At 45.8% G+C, this 14,619-nt stretch overlaps 1 pseudogene across 1 annotated transcript; it reads left to right on the top strand.

The window, feature by feature from the left end:
* The first annotated feature begins 3,468 nt into the window (after positions 1–3,468).
* Positions 3,469–6,635, top strand: LOC308242853 (semaphorin-6A-like; annotated as a pseudogene). Its single transcript has 2 exons — positions 3,469–3,675; positions 3,952–6,635. The product of its transcript is annotated as a semaphorin-6A-like (transcript).
* Positions 6,636–14,619: the final 7,984 nt, after the last annotated feature.

Raw genomic sequence — 14,619 nt, forward strand, 5'->3', positions numbered from 1 at the left:
ATTGTTAAGAAAGGGCAGTGACTTAATTATAGGCTACCAAGAATGTACACTAGGATACTGATTAACAGAGTAAGGCTACTAGCCTTTCTATATTCTTCCTCACCCTCTCCCTGCCCCCCACTTTGATCCACAGCTAGCTTTAGCCCTGGGGATTATAGAAGACCCAGGGTTTGGGGATAGGGACAAAGACTGCTCTAGCTGCTTCCGGCTGAAGGGGGATGTCTTGATAAAGGGAGTTTAGCATGCTGAGTCTTCATCATCTTCATCATTTTCCTCGAGAGGATCTTAGTAGTGAGGGGTACTGGCATGTAGTACCATTTAGAACTTAAAGGCTTCTAAATGAGAAGATACAAACTGTGTCAGCATATTGAGTATACAAGGGCCAAATAGCAGAGGTAGAAGTATCATTAAGAGGCAACCTGCTAGTGGGAGTACCCATGAGGCCCAACTCCATATATTATTCCAGGAACTCCAAGATTCCGATAATTCCTGTCTTATTTTTGAGGCCTGATCAGCTACTTTCTGGGCCCCATCCCTTACAATGCCAGACTGGTTGGCATAAAAACAGCACTCTTCCTCAAGGAACATACATAAACCCTTCTTTTCTGCTGTTAGAAGGTCTAGTCCTCTTAGATTTTGGAGGGTGACTGCTGCCAGCGAATCTACCTGGTCTTGTACTGCAATAATGCTCTGCTATTTCCTCTAAGCTGTCTGCAAGGTCTTTGGATAGGCTTTGATAATAGGAAGGTGAAGTTGTCAACCCCCTATCCCAGTGCCCAGGCCTATAGCTATTCCTAGGTCAGCAAGTAGGGGGAGGAGGGTGATGGTCTTTCTGGTTCGAGCATAGGCAGTGAATGGAATCTTAAAGAGCTGATTGTTTGGGACAATGTCTATTTCGGGGACTAAGTAAACCAGAGTACAGGTTCTAGTCCAGTTGGCAGGTAGACAGTAATATATAAATCACCCATCAGCAGATGTAAGAAACACCTAAAATCAAAGTAGAAAAAAATAGTAAATTCACACCTGGATAAATCAGAGCAAAATTATACAATACAAATATAAATTGTCTAAAGGTGTTTACAGAGAAAGGATACATTTTTTAAAAAAAATTGTAAGCTGACTCCTTGGCAGTATCAATGAAAGTCAGGCAACAGTGCAATGATATTTTTAAGGTATTGAGAAAAATGTGATCATCAACCTCATGTAACCAAAACTAAAATGTTTTGGGAGGGACCAGGTCTGCAAGGGAGGGCAGTTGTGGGTGATCAGGCCAGCAGGAGAGGGCAGGTGGGAGGGACCAGGCCTGCAAGGAGGATAGTTGGGGGCAATCAAGCCTACAGGAGAGGGCAGTTAGCGTTGACCAGGCCGGCAGAGGAGGGAAGTTGGGGACGACTGGGCCTGCAGGGAATGGCAGTTGCAGGGGACCAGGACTGCAGGGGAGGGCAGTTAGAGGTGACCAGGCCTTCAGGGGAGGGCAGTTAGGGGTAACCAGGCCTGCAGGGGAGGGCAGTTAGGGGCAATCAGTCTGGCAGGGGAGCAGTTAGTCATCAATCAGGCTGGCAAGGGAGTGGTTAGGGTGTGATCAGGCTGGCAGGCAGAAGTGGTTAGGGGCAATCAGGAGGGCATGCAGGCAAGCAGTTGGGAGCCAGCAGTCCTGGATTGTGAGAAGGATGTCTGACGGCCCTTTTAGGCCCGCTCCAGGTAGGATCGGGCCTAAAAGGGCCGTCAGACATCCCTCGAGGGTTCCCAGATTGCAGAGGGTGCAGGCTGGGCTGAGGGACACACACCCCTGTGCATGAATTTTGTGTACTGGGCCTTTAGTTATCATATAAAACTGAGAGGACACCTTCAGCATGACTGCAAAAGTGATGCTGCAAGGGATCAAACAATGACCCAGTATGATCTCAGCTAGCCTGGGAAAACTACCCAAATCTCAGATCATAGAAATGTAATGGACTCACTCTTTGATCTGATTTTCCCTTTGGAGCATTTATTAATCTGGCTTCTCCAGAGAAACAGAACCAGTAAGATGGAGATGATAGATTATAGATAGATACATGATAGATAGATAGATAATAGATAGATAGATAGATAGATAGATAGATAGATAGACAGATAGATAGATGATAGATAGATAGAGATATATAGTGTCCTGGCTGGTGTGGTTCAGGTGGTTGCTTGTTGGATTCTCTGTCAGGGCATATGCCTGGGTTGCACGCTTGATCATCGGTGGGGGGTTTGCAGGAAGAAGCTGATTAATGTTTCTCTGTCATTTATGTTTCTCTCTCTCTCTACCTTTCTCTCTCTGAAATCAATTTATGCAATTATGAAGGCTGAAAAGTCCCAGGATCTCCATTTGCGAGATGGAGACCCAGGAAATCTGGTGGTGTACTTAATTCAAGTCCCAATGCCTGAGAATCAGGGAAGCCTATGGTGTATATCCCCTGCTGAGGGCAGGAGACGAGATGTTCCAGCTCAACAGTGAAAGGTAGAAACACACACACACACACACACACACACACACACACACACACACAAGACATATGAATTCATCCTCCCACTATTTTTTGTTCTTTCAAGTCCTCAGTGGATTGCATGATGCCCACCTACAATGGAGAGAGCAATTACTTTACTGAGTTCACCAATTCAAATGATAATCTCATCTGGAAACACCTGCTCAGACACACCCAGAAATAATGTTTAATCTGGGCACTTCATAGGCAATCAAGTTGACACATAAAATTAACCATTACAAGTTTACCCCTTGTCAACTTGGCACTCAAATGCATCTCTTTAAAACATACTTTCCGAGAGGAGGAGTGAGCGGCAACGGGTGAGGCTGCAGCCAACTCTGCTCCCCTCGCACTCGGCTGCCCAGGCGCTCGGGACACAGCAGCAGCGCTTTTCCCTGGGCTGACTGCCCGCGATGACCACTTAGGAGCGGCGGCAGCGGCCAGCATTGCGACACCCTCAGCACACCGCTCCAGGTCTCAGACCGGGGCTAGAGGGTGCACCCCTGCCACAGCTCCCACCCCACCCCCCACCCTGAAATGACTTGTTTATAGGCGCAGACACTGCCTAAGGGACTCGCTGGAGTGGAATCCAAGTGGAATTTAGATTTGAAGAAGAGTTTCTTGAACATTTACCCCTTCCTTATTGGTTTTTTTATTTCTTTCTTTCTTTTTTCTGCTCCCCTTCTCAGCCTATCATTGGAGATGAACACAGAGCTTTTGCATCCCAGAAAGTAGTCGCCGCGACTGTTATCCCCAAAGAGACAAGCACACATGTAGGAATGACAAAGGCTTGTGAAGGAGAGAGCGCAGCTCGCAGCCCAGAGATCCTCTCCATAATGGATTACTAAATGGGATACACCACGCTGTACCAGCCCGCTCCGAGCCCTGGCCGCCGACCCGTCGATGCACCGAAAAGGGTGAAGTAGAGAAAGAAAGGTCTCCCCGCTGAACTACTATGAGGCCAGAAGCCTTGCTGCTATATCTCACCCTGCTACACTGCGCTGGGGCTGGCTTCCCAGAAGATTCTGAGCCAATCAGTATTTCACATGGCAACAAAACAGTATCCGGTGTTTGTGGGCCACAAGCCAGGACGGAACAGCATGCAGAGGCACCGACTGGACATCCAGATGATCATGATCATGACCAGGACCCTCTACATCGCTGCCTGGGGAGATTGGCAGCGAGTCACAAAGACAACCAAGTTCTCAGCGAAACAGGAAGGTGAACAGAAGCAAGAAACAAAAACTTAGGCTCAAGTACATTTTAGACCTTAATGGACCATCCTTGTGTGAAGAAGAGAGTGACTTCTGGAAATAATTTTCCCTTTCTCATCTTCCATCTTGCCAATCACATCACCAAAGCGAAGGCTGAGAGACGGAGACAAACGTAGCTTTCGTTCACCCCCCTGATGAACAGATGCGGCATGCTGAATACCAAGTGTCTGGGACCATATTTATACTGTTGATATAGACACATCACACACAGAAGAAATATATTGTAGAAAAAAACTGACATGGAAATCTAAACAGGCTGATGTGGACACATGCAGAATGAAGGGAAAACATAAGGATGAGTGTCACAACTTCATTAAAGTTATTCTAAAGAAAAACGATGATACTTTGTCTGTGGAACTAATGCCTTCATCCCTTCCTGCAGAAACTATAAGATGGATACTTTGGAACCTTTTGGGGATGAACTTAGTGGAATGGCCAGATGCCCCTATGATGCCAAACATGCCAACATCGCATTGTTTGCAGATGGAAAACTACACTCCGCCACAGTGACTGACTTCCTTGCCATCGATGCAATTATTTACCGGAGTTTTGGAGATAGACCAACCCTACGGACCGTCAAGCACGATTTAAAATGGTTGAAAGAGCCATATTTCGTCCAAGCAGTGGACTATGGAGACTATATCTACTTCTTCTTCAGCGAAATAGCAGTGGAGTACAGCACCATGGGAAAGTTAGTTTTCCCAAGGGTGGCCCAGGTTTGTAAGAATGACATGGGAGGGTCTCAGAGAGTTCTGGAGAAACAGTGGACATCTTTCCTTAAGGCTCGCCTCAACTGCTCAGTTCCCGGAGACTCTCACTTTTATTTCAACATACTCCAGGCGGTTACAGATGTGATTCATATTAACGGCCTTGACGTTGTTCTGGCAACCTTTTCCACACCTTATAACAGCATCCCTGGGTCTGCAGTTTGTGCCTATGACATGCTTGACATTGCCAATATTTTTACTGGGGGATTCAAAGAACAGAAGTCTCCGGATTCCACTTGGACACCAGTTCCTGATGAACGAGTGTCTAAGCCCAGGCCGGGTTGCTGTGCAGGCTCATCCTCCTTAGAAAAATATGCAGCCTCTAATGTCTTTCCTGATGATACCCTGAACTTCATCAAAACGCACCCGCTCATGGACGAGGCCGTGCTTTCTGTCATCAACAGGCCGTGGTTCCTGAGGACGATGGTCAGATACCGCCTCACCAAAATAGCGGTGGACACCGGGGCTGGGCCCTATCGGAATCACACTGTGGTTTTCCTGGGATCAGAGAAGGGACTCATCTTGAAGTTCTTGGCCAGAATAGGAAACAGTGGTTTCCTAAATGACAGCCTTTTCCTGGAGGAGATGAGCCTTTACAATCCTGGAAAGTGTAGCTATGATGGAGTAGAAGACAAGAGGACTATGGGATTGCAACTGGACAAAGCAAGCAACTCTCTGTATGTTGCATTCTCCACCTGTGAGATAAAGGTTCCCCTTGGTCGGTGTGAACGACATGGGAAGTGTAAAAAGACCTGTATCGCCTCCAGAGACCCTTACTGCGGGTGGGTGAAGGAAGGAGTTCCTGTGCCTCTCTGTTGCCCGGCAACAGACTAACTTTTGAACAGGACATAGGAGCGTGGCAATAAAGATGGCCTTGGAGACTGTCACAATTTCTTCGTGGCACTGAATGGAGTGATTCGCGAGAGTTACCTCAAAGTCCAGGACCAGCTCGTTCCTGTCATGCTCTTGGCCATTGCGGTCCTTCTGGCGTTTGTCATGGGGGCCGTATTCTCCGGGATCGTGGTCTATTGAGTCTGCGATCACTGCGCAAGGATGGGTCCTCAGCACAGCGCAAGGAGGAACTCAGCCACTCCTGCAGGGGCTCCATGAGCAGCGTCACCAAGCTCAGCGGCCTCTTCGGTGACACCTAGTCCAAAGAGCCGAAACCAGAGGCCAGCCTCACGCCGCTCATGCACAACGGCAAGCTCGCCACGCCCGGCAACACGGCCAAGATGCTCATTAAGGCGGACCAGCACCACCTGGACCTGGCGGCCCTGCCCACCCCCGAGCCCACGCCCACGCTGCAGCAGAAGCGCAAACCCAGCTGCGGCAGCCGCGAGTGGGAGAGAAACCAGAACCTCATCAACGCCTGCACGAAGGACATGCCCCCCATGGGCTCCCCGGTGATCCTCACAGACCTGCCCCTCCGGGCCTCCCCCAGCCACATCCCCAGCGTGGTGGTGCTGCCCATCATGCAGCAGGGCTACCAGCACGAGCACGTGGACCAGCCCAAAATGAGCGAGGTGGCCCAGATGGCCCTGGAGGACCAGGTGGCCACCCTGGAGTATAAGACCACCAAGGAACATCTCAGCAGCAAGAGTCCCAACCACGGGGTGAACCTAGTGGAGAACCTGGACAACCTGCCCCCCAAGGTCCCCCAGCGGGAGGCCTCCCTGGGCCCCCCGGGAGCCTCCCTGTCGCAGAGCGGCCTGAGCAAGTGGCTGGAGATGCACCACTCCTCCTTCTACGGCCTTGACTATAAGAGGAGCTACCCCACGAACTCGCTCACCAGAAGCCACCAGGCCACCACTCTCAAAAGAAACAATACTAACTCCTCCAATTCCTCGCACCTCTCCAGAAACCAGAGCTTTGGCCGGGGAGACAACCCGCCCCCCGCCCCGCAGCTGGTGGACTCCATCCAGGTGCAAGGCTCCCAGACGGCGGGTCCGGCAGTGACTGTTTCGAGGCAGCCCAACGCCTACAATTCATTGACCAGGTCGGGGCTAAAGCCGGATGTACCCCCCAAACCTACCTTTGCCCCCATTTCCACATCCATGAAGCCCAACGATGTGTGTACATAATCCCAGGGGATGGTCAGGTGTCGAGCCGGCAGGAAAGGCGAGGCGCGCTGCGCCCGCACGGTTCTCCGCTGCCTGAGTGCACACCAGACCAAGAGGGCCACGCAGCGCCCGGACGCTGGGCCTCTGGGATTCTGGGGACTCGCCAAATGGCCCACGTGGTTTGGTGAAGGTTTGGACACGGGACTCACCTCCATTCTCTTCCTTCACTCTCCCCCGACTCCCTGCTACAGGTCGTACTCACGAAAGACTTAAATTATCATCACAAACATGAGCCAAAAGCACATACCCACCCACCCCCACACGTGTGCACATGTACGCATGGACACAGAAAGACACACGTGCACACACACACTCACACACAGACATTGACACAGTCACACAGAGGTGAACAGCAATTGCAGGATTTTGTCCGTGACTGCACAGGGCACTGCCAAAGTAGGCTAGCGTTCCAACTTGCAAAACACAGATTTTTTTTTTAATCATGCAAGTTAAAAAGACAAAGGAATTCATTGAGAATTCTAACTCAGACTTTTAACAATGGCAGAAGTTTACTATGCGCAGATACTGTGAAATGCCCACCAGTGTTACAGCTTTCTGTTTTAGCAGGTTAATGCCATGTTGGGCAACTATGTCATAGATTTCTGCTCCTCTCTTTTAATGAAATAACGTGACCGTTAACGCAGGTAACTTTATTTATTGTTCATCATTTGTTTTTCCTTAAGGAATGGACTCTTCCACACACCACCCTATGAATAGCTCTTCAGAAAGCCCCTTGACGCTACACTATTTAACGTGAAATCCATTAACTGGAATAATTGAGTTTCTTTATTTTTGCAATAAATTCACTGAGTAAATAAGCTGGAATCTGAGCTTTGTGTTTGGACTGTCTGATCTCTAGCTAAAGGAGAAAAGAGGGGAGTATTTATTTAAATCTACCAGTTAATTTGCTGGTGAAATCTCTGTGCTATCACATGCAAAAAAGTAATCGGTTTAAAAGTCCTTCCAGATCCTAACTTCTAAAGCAACCAGGAGAGAAACTTCTAGAATAGCACAGCCATGTCTCATTGCTGCCAACATGGCTTTGTCAGTAGTTCCTACTTTCTTGTGAAGGCACCAGCTTGTGATACGCCATCTCATTTCACCTTGCATGTGAGACAGCAAACAAAATCCACAAACGGTGTAAACTAATTAAACTAATTAATACGCTGGCTGCTACCTTGCATAAATTAATGGTTTGATCACACAGGTTTTTCGTGGGGTTACATCTGTGAATAGCCCGTTTTCCACATGTAAATTTGTGCCTTACACCCTGAGTTGTGTACACTTGTAAACTGTCATTTATGATAAACTTTTCCCTCATTTTGAAATACAGATGGTTATTTAACCCTTGCCTCACCCCACTCCAGTCGTCTGGAGGATTAGCTGTCCAGCAGATAGAAGAAGAATGCAGTGGTGATGCTTAGAATCTCACAGCCTGGGAAAGCTGGGCGCACAACACCCTCCCAATTCACACCTCCTTCTAGTCGTGCCAACTCCAACCACCCTTTGGCCATGTTGATAAACATGGACCCTAGTGTTGTGGGTGGCAAATCTCTTCTCTCCCTCTAGAGCTCCCTGCTTCCCTTAGATTCTCAGATCATTTCAACATGGTGATACCCTCATTTGCCAGCAGAAAAAGGACTAAAGTCCCAGTCCTTATTTCTGCCAGGTTCACTGGCTGGAGAACACGTCGTGTGCAGTTGGGCAGGCATCTGAAAGGAGTCTCCAAGCCATGTGCTCCGCGCGTGCAAGCGATGCACACAAGGAAATGACATGGAAATAGATGCAGGCAGGCTGGTCACTGCTGTGATTAATGAGTAACTCCAAGTACAAGGCCAACTACAATGGATGCTGCAAAAACCTTGACTGGGGCAAAAGGTATTTAAAAATTTTTAAGTTTCTTCTTTTTGTTGTTATGGTTTGTAGGGGGTGGGGTGGGTGGGTGTTTTTCCCCTTGGTTTTCATTAGTGCAAGCACACTGAAGGGACTTTTGTTGACCATGAACAAAAGACTTGTCAACATACTGTAAACCATGAGCATTTCTGGTTGTTTTTTAAAAACAGTTAAACATATTTGGTGGTCTCTTTGTCTTTTTTTTTCTAGTTTGATCTGGGATTAGTTTGGTCTTTAAAGAAAAACTTTATAAAAAGACAATTTGGGGCAATTTCTAGTTGGCTGGTAAAAACGCGATGCCTCCATAATCAGAGAGAGACCTAGGTGTGTGGCAAAGTTGCCCGCACAACCTTTTGTCCCAAACATCTCTTGCCATTTTGCTGTTGTTTGGGGTAAGCCTTGTTGTTTTTGTGTCCTTATATTTTTGTTTTGTTAGTGGAGTCAATGTTCACATTCTGTGAACTCTGCCCTGAAACAATGAAGTCTTTTTTAGATAGAAACCAAGATACTGGTTTGTCCCTTGGATTTTCTTTAGAAATGTGGAGTTTAAGAAAGTGATGGGTGTATATTACCCTGCCCCCTTCTTCCCCAAGCTTGACTCCCAAGACTATTGACGGGGCAGTGCCCGCCGTCTCATCCCCATGTGTGGACGTCATTGCCTCAGCTGTGTTATGGAGACCTGTGTCAAAATTCCAACCCACACCCCTACTTACCACAACTCATCACTTGCAGTGTTGACCCTAGAATGCCTACGTGTATTGAGCTGGTCTTCTGCATTTGAGTATTTTTCCTCCTTTTCTTTTTTCCCCCACCCCGTGTGGGTGGAGGGTCCATAAACCTGAGTGTGTCTTGCTTTCCACCCTTGCTAGACACTGGTAGATGCAACTAATTCAGATTTATATTTGTTGTAAAGTTGTAAAAATATTGTGATGTCATCAACTTTCCTTCCATCTCCACATCTCTTAACATCTGATTCACAACTTAATGTATGTTGTAAAAAAGAAAAGAAAAAAAGGGGAAAAAAACAAAATAGCAAGTAATAAAACAAGACTGTTCATTAAATAAATAAATAAATAAATAAATAAATAAATAAATAAAATATACTTTCCCTGGTCACTGAGGCTCAGTTCATTGACCATTGTGAAATCAGTCAGACAGAGAAATCAAGTATCATATGAATTCACTTCTATGTTGCCAGGGCTGACCAGCAGATCCTGAGTGACGGATGAATAATTACTCTGGTACTCGTTTCTGTGAAAGAGAGGGCTAAGGGACTGCATGGCTTGAGAAACCAAACAGCTCCATTCGCCTGCCTCCTTAGGCTTTTATTGTAGCAACAGCTTGAACTAAAATTAACTTCTAAATACGATCAGCAGGGTAAGCATCCTTGAGAAGACATATGCGTCTGCAGTGTCCTTTAAGCAAGGACATCTAAAGATTAAACAGAGTTTCCAGTAAAACACCTGGGGTCGCAGACTTGTTTGGAAAAGTCAAGGCAGGGGTTGCAGCCTTCAGCAAGGTCCCCCTAGAGGCCCACAACCTTTTGGAGATTCTCCCTTACAGACTTTCCAACCAAGTATGGTACTTCCCCACAATATGTGGAATCTAAATAATAAAATAAATGAACAAACAATAGATAGATAAACTCACAGGTAGAGAGAACCAATTAATGATTTTCAGATGGGTGAGGTGTTGAAGGGATGGGCAGAAAAAGTGAAGGGATTAAGAAGTGCATATTGATGCCGAAACCGGTTTGGCTCGGTGGATAGAGCATCGGCCTGCGGACTCAAGGGTCCCAGGTTCGATTCCGGTCAAGGGCATGTACCTTGGTTGCGGGCATATCCCCAGTGGGAGGTGTGCAGGAGGCAGCTTATCGATGTTTCTCTCTCATCGATGTTTCTAGCTCTCTATCATTCTCCCTTCCTCTCTGTAAAAATATCAATAAAATATATATAAAAAAAAAAAGAAGTGCATATTGGCAAGTACAAAATATTCGTGAGGATGTAAAGTACAACATAGGGAATATAATGGATAATCTGTATAATGAAGGCCCTAATATGCAAATAGACTGAAGGGCAGAGCACCCAAACAACTGAACAACCAGTTGCATGACATGAGCTGACCACCAGGGGGTGTGCACAGAACATAGCGGGTATAGGCAACAGGTGGCAGAGTGCAGAACATGGTAGGCATTGGCTGTGGTGGGATGGTGGAGCAGGTAAACCAGGGTGCCAGACCAAGGAGGGGCACTGGTCTCTGTCATGGGGCGAGCCTCTGGTGGTTACTGAAAATTCTTTGCTCCTTCATGCTGCGGTCCTGCCTAGCGCTGGCACCTGCTACTGGAGCTGGCCCTGCTCACACCTGCAGCCAGCACAGGCCCTGTGCAGTCAGCAGGTGTGAGCAGGGTTGGCACCAGCAGCACATGGAAGCAACAGCGGTGGAAGCGGGGTTGACAGCTGACAGGGGACTGGGGGCTGTGGTGGGAGGGGCCAGATGGGGGCATGGAGGATGGACCGAGACCTGCCCCTATACCCACCGCAGCCTCGTGGTCCACAGTTCCTTTCAAGGTGCATGAATTCATGTACTGGGCCCATAGTATTGTATTAGCTGCATGTGATGTTCAGATGGTTACTAGATTTATTGGGGTGATCATTTTGTAAGGTATATAAATGTCTAATGATTAGGTTGTTCATTGATAGATAAATAAAACTTAATTGCAGCAATGTTGTAGATCAAAATATGAAAGAAAAAAGGGTTTTAGTAAATATAAAAGACATTGTTTTCATGTCCTCCAGGGTGGAAAACAGGACAAAGAACACTAAACAGGAACAAAAAATTGGTAAGTTTACAATAAAATTAAGATCTTACCAACATAGCTCATATTCAGAACATATAAAGCAAGAAAAAAATAAGCCAAATAACCTATTAGAAAAGTAAGCAAGAGTCTTGAATAAGCACAACAAAAAGAGGGGATTCAGGTGATTATCTGGACCCTATGCTTCAGGGTCTCTCCAGGCTGCAAAGTGCCTATTTGGACTGCAGTCATCTCAAACCTTGACTGGGGAAAGATCCACTTCTCAATCTCACTCCCATGGCATAATGGCAGGATTAATTTCCATATGGATTGTTGGACTAAAGGCCTTAGTTTCTCACTTGCTGATGTCAGGAGAGCACCCTCAATTCCTTGCCATGTAAGCTGTTCTACCACGGCAATGTTCTTCATCAATGTGACCAAGACAAGAGACACACACATACACACACACACAAACAAACACACACACACACATACACACACACACACACAGAAGAGAGATCAGTCTTTCATAATCTAGTTATGAATGTAAAATCTCATAACTTTTGCCATAACCTTAGAAGCAATATACTAGATTGGCCCACAGTCATAAGGGAGAGACTTGCACAAACCTGTATGTGCTAGGTAGTTGAATGACACTAGAATCATTCAGATCCATGTCAGAAGCTGTCTACCATAGTTTCCTTGTGGGAAGAGGGAGAAAGTCAATACTGCAAGGTACTATGACTAAGCTTCTGGGAGTATTTGTAAAAGTCTATTCCTTGACTTACATTATTTACAAGGACATATCTACTGTTTTCAAATTATCTACTGTAAAAGTATAATTTGATTACTTTTCTTTATGTGTATAATTTTTCAATTGATTTTTAACAGTGACTATTGCTAGGCCTGGAGTATAGGAGGGCAAGTGTGAACATGATTTTTGAATTAGAATTCCAGAATAGTGGCAATATGGACTTGGACTAGAAATGGTAACATTTTGCCTGATACTAAATGTATTTCATATTTAGAACTGACATAGTTTGTCATTGGATTGAATTTGAGACTGGCGATAAAACAGAAATCATGATGAGATAAAAGAGTTACTATTTACTGATACAAGGGAAACTGTAAGAGGATCAGGTTTTGGGTCACAGAAGGGGGTAATCAAGAGGTTTCATTTGGATATGTTAAATTTGAGTTATTTATTAGACACAGGTGGAGATGTCAAACAAGTAATTGAATTTTAAAGGTTGAAGCTAGAGCTGAAAGACAAATTTGGACATTATTTAAATGCATTCACTACAGCCATGGGACTGGGGACAGGATAACAAAAAATATCTCATGAACTGAGAAGCTATGATATTTGGAGATTAAGATGTACAGAGAATACAGAAGCAGAAACTGAATAGAAAGCTTGCCAGTGAGATACAGAAAAGTCATCATGTATGACAGAGAAGCAGCCATAAAAATAAAATGCTCTGGGCAGGAAGGTTAATTATTTTTGTCAAATACTGAAAATGAAGATAAATTGACCCATTTGATCTGACATCATGGAGGAGGTCTTGAGAGAGGCTGATTGTGTGGGATACTTGAAATTGATATTATGGAAGAGGTTTAGTTAATAGTAAAAGAAAATGTCCAGGCTGAGGTGAAATTATTGACAAGACTTTGGATATGAGAAAGTCAAGGGTCGAGGAAGTCAGGCCCTTAGATAGTTGTCTACTGGATGATAAAGGTCCCAAAATTAACCACAAGAGTAGTGTTGAAATGGAGAAGCATCAGGTGCTAAAATCTTGAGTAAATGAAAGGACTGGGAGATCCAGGACCCCTGGAATAAGAGGGAGTAATGAGTAGTATGATCTAATGATGTACTCTAAAGATACATCATGTATTTGCTGTGGTTTTTTATTTGTTTGTTGTGTGTGTGTGTGTGTGTGTGTGTGTGTGTGTGTGTGTGTGTGTGTGTGTGTTATGGCAGGAGGTGCTGAGGCATGGCTAAAGAAAACAAAGTAATAATGAGAAGTAAGAAAGGCAACTAACCTACCTCACTTCCACCTCTATGGAATTAAAACAGTGGAGAAAAACAGAGCCATCACAAAACATCACAGAATATTTTTCATGTAGAGATTTCTGCAAACGAATTAAGGAAGCTGAGATGGGAAGGTATTGGAAGAAGTAACTTAAAGGATTGAATAGTGACTATGTCAGCCTGAAGCACAGCGTGTGAAACACAGCAATTAAAATAGCATGGCACTAGAATAAAAAATAGACATATAGATCAATGGAACAGGTTAGAGAGCACAGAAGTAAACTCACACATATAAAGTCAATTAAGCTATGACGAAGGAGCCACAAATATACAATGAGACAATCTCTTCCAATAAATAGTGTTGGGAAAACAAGGCAGCCATAAGCAAAAGGATGGAATTGGACCACTGTCTTACACCAAACACAAAATGGTTTCAAACTTGATTATAAGACTGAAAACTATAAAATATCTAGAAGAAAACATAGGCAGCAAGTCTGGGAAATTTCTTGGACTTGACATTGAAAGCAGGGGCAACAAAAACAAAAATAAACATGAGGACTTGTTTGTAAAATTTCTCCAAGACTAAGACTCCAAGAAAGAGGCTGCTGAGAATTCCAGCATTACATCAAGAGTTTGTTAAGGGAACGTACATAGAGTCACAGGCCTTGGGCAGAGACAAGATGACATGGATATTCTCCCCTTCCCATGGCAGTGAAAAGGGTTAGCTAGCTAGCTTAATCAGGCAGACAGAAAGGGAGGGGTTCCAGAGAGGATAGATGCATCTTGGCCTAAACAATTAAAGCAGCCATAGTTAGATCAAAAGCAGCCCTGACCTGAGCAGCTGGGAGAGCCATAGGGGTAATAAAACATATCCAGCCTGGACTATTGGGAGAAAGCCATCTTCACTAATAATAGACAAATATGTAAATTGACCGTACCTCCATGATGCCCACAGCCAATCAGGAGTGAGCATGCAAATTAACCCAACAAAGATGGTAGGCCTGTGGGCAGCGTGCCGAGCAGCTGGGGGCAGGTTGGGACACCCACCACATCGCCTTAGCGACGTGGTGGGCATTCCCACCCCTCCCCCTGGCTGCTCGGGGCCTACGCCAAGAGGCCAGGGGGCAGGGTGGGTGTCCCTGGGACCCTGCCCACTTCAAGCCTGTGGCCAGTGTGCAGCCGGGGTCCCAGGGACACCACTGGGGGTGACTGGAGTTCGCAGTCCTTTT

The sequence above is a fragment of the Plecotus auritus genome, assembly GCF_963455305.1.
Source record: "Plecotus auritus genome assembly, chromosome: 2".
Lineage (NCBI taxonomy): Eukaryota > Metazoa > Chordata > Mammalia > Chiroptera > Vespertilionidae > Plecotus > Plecotus auritus.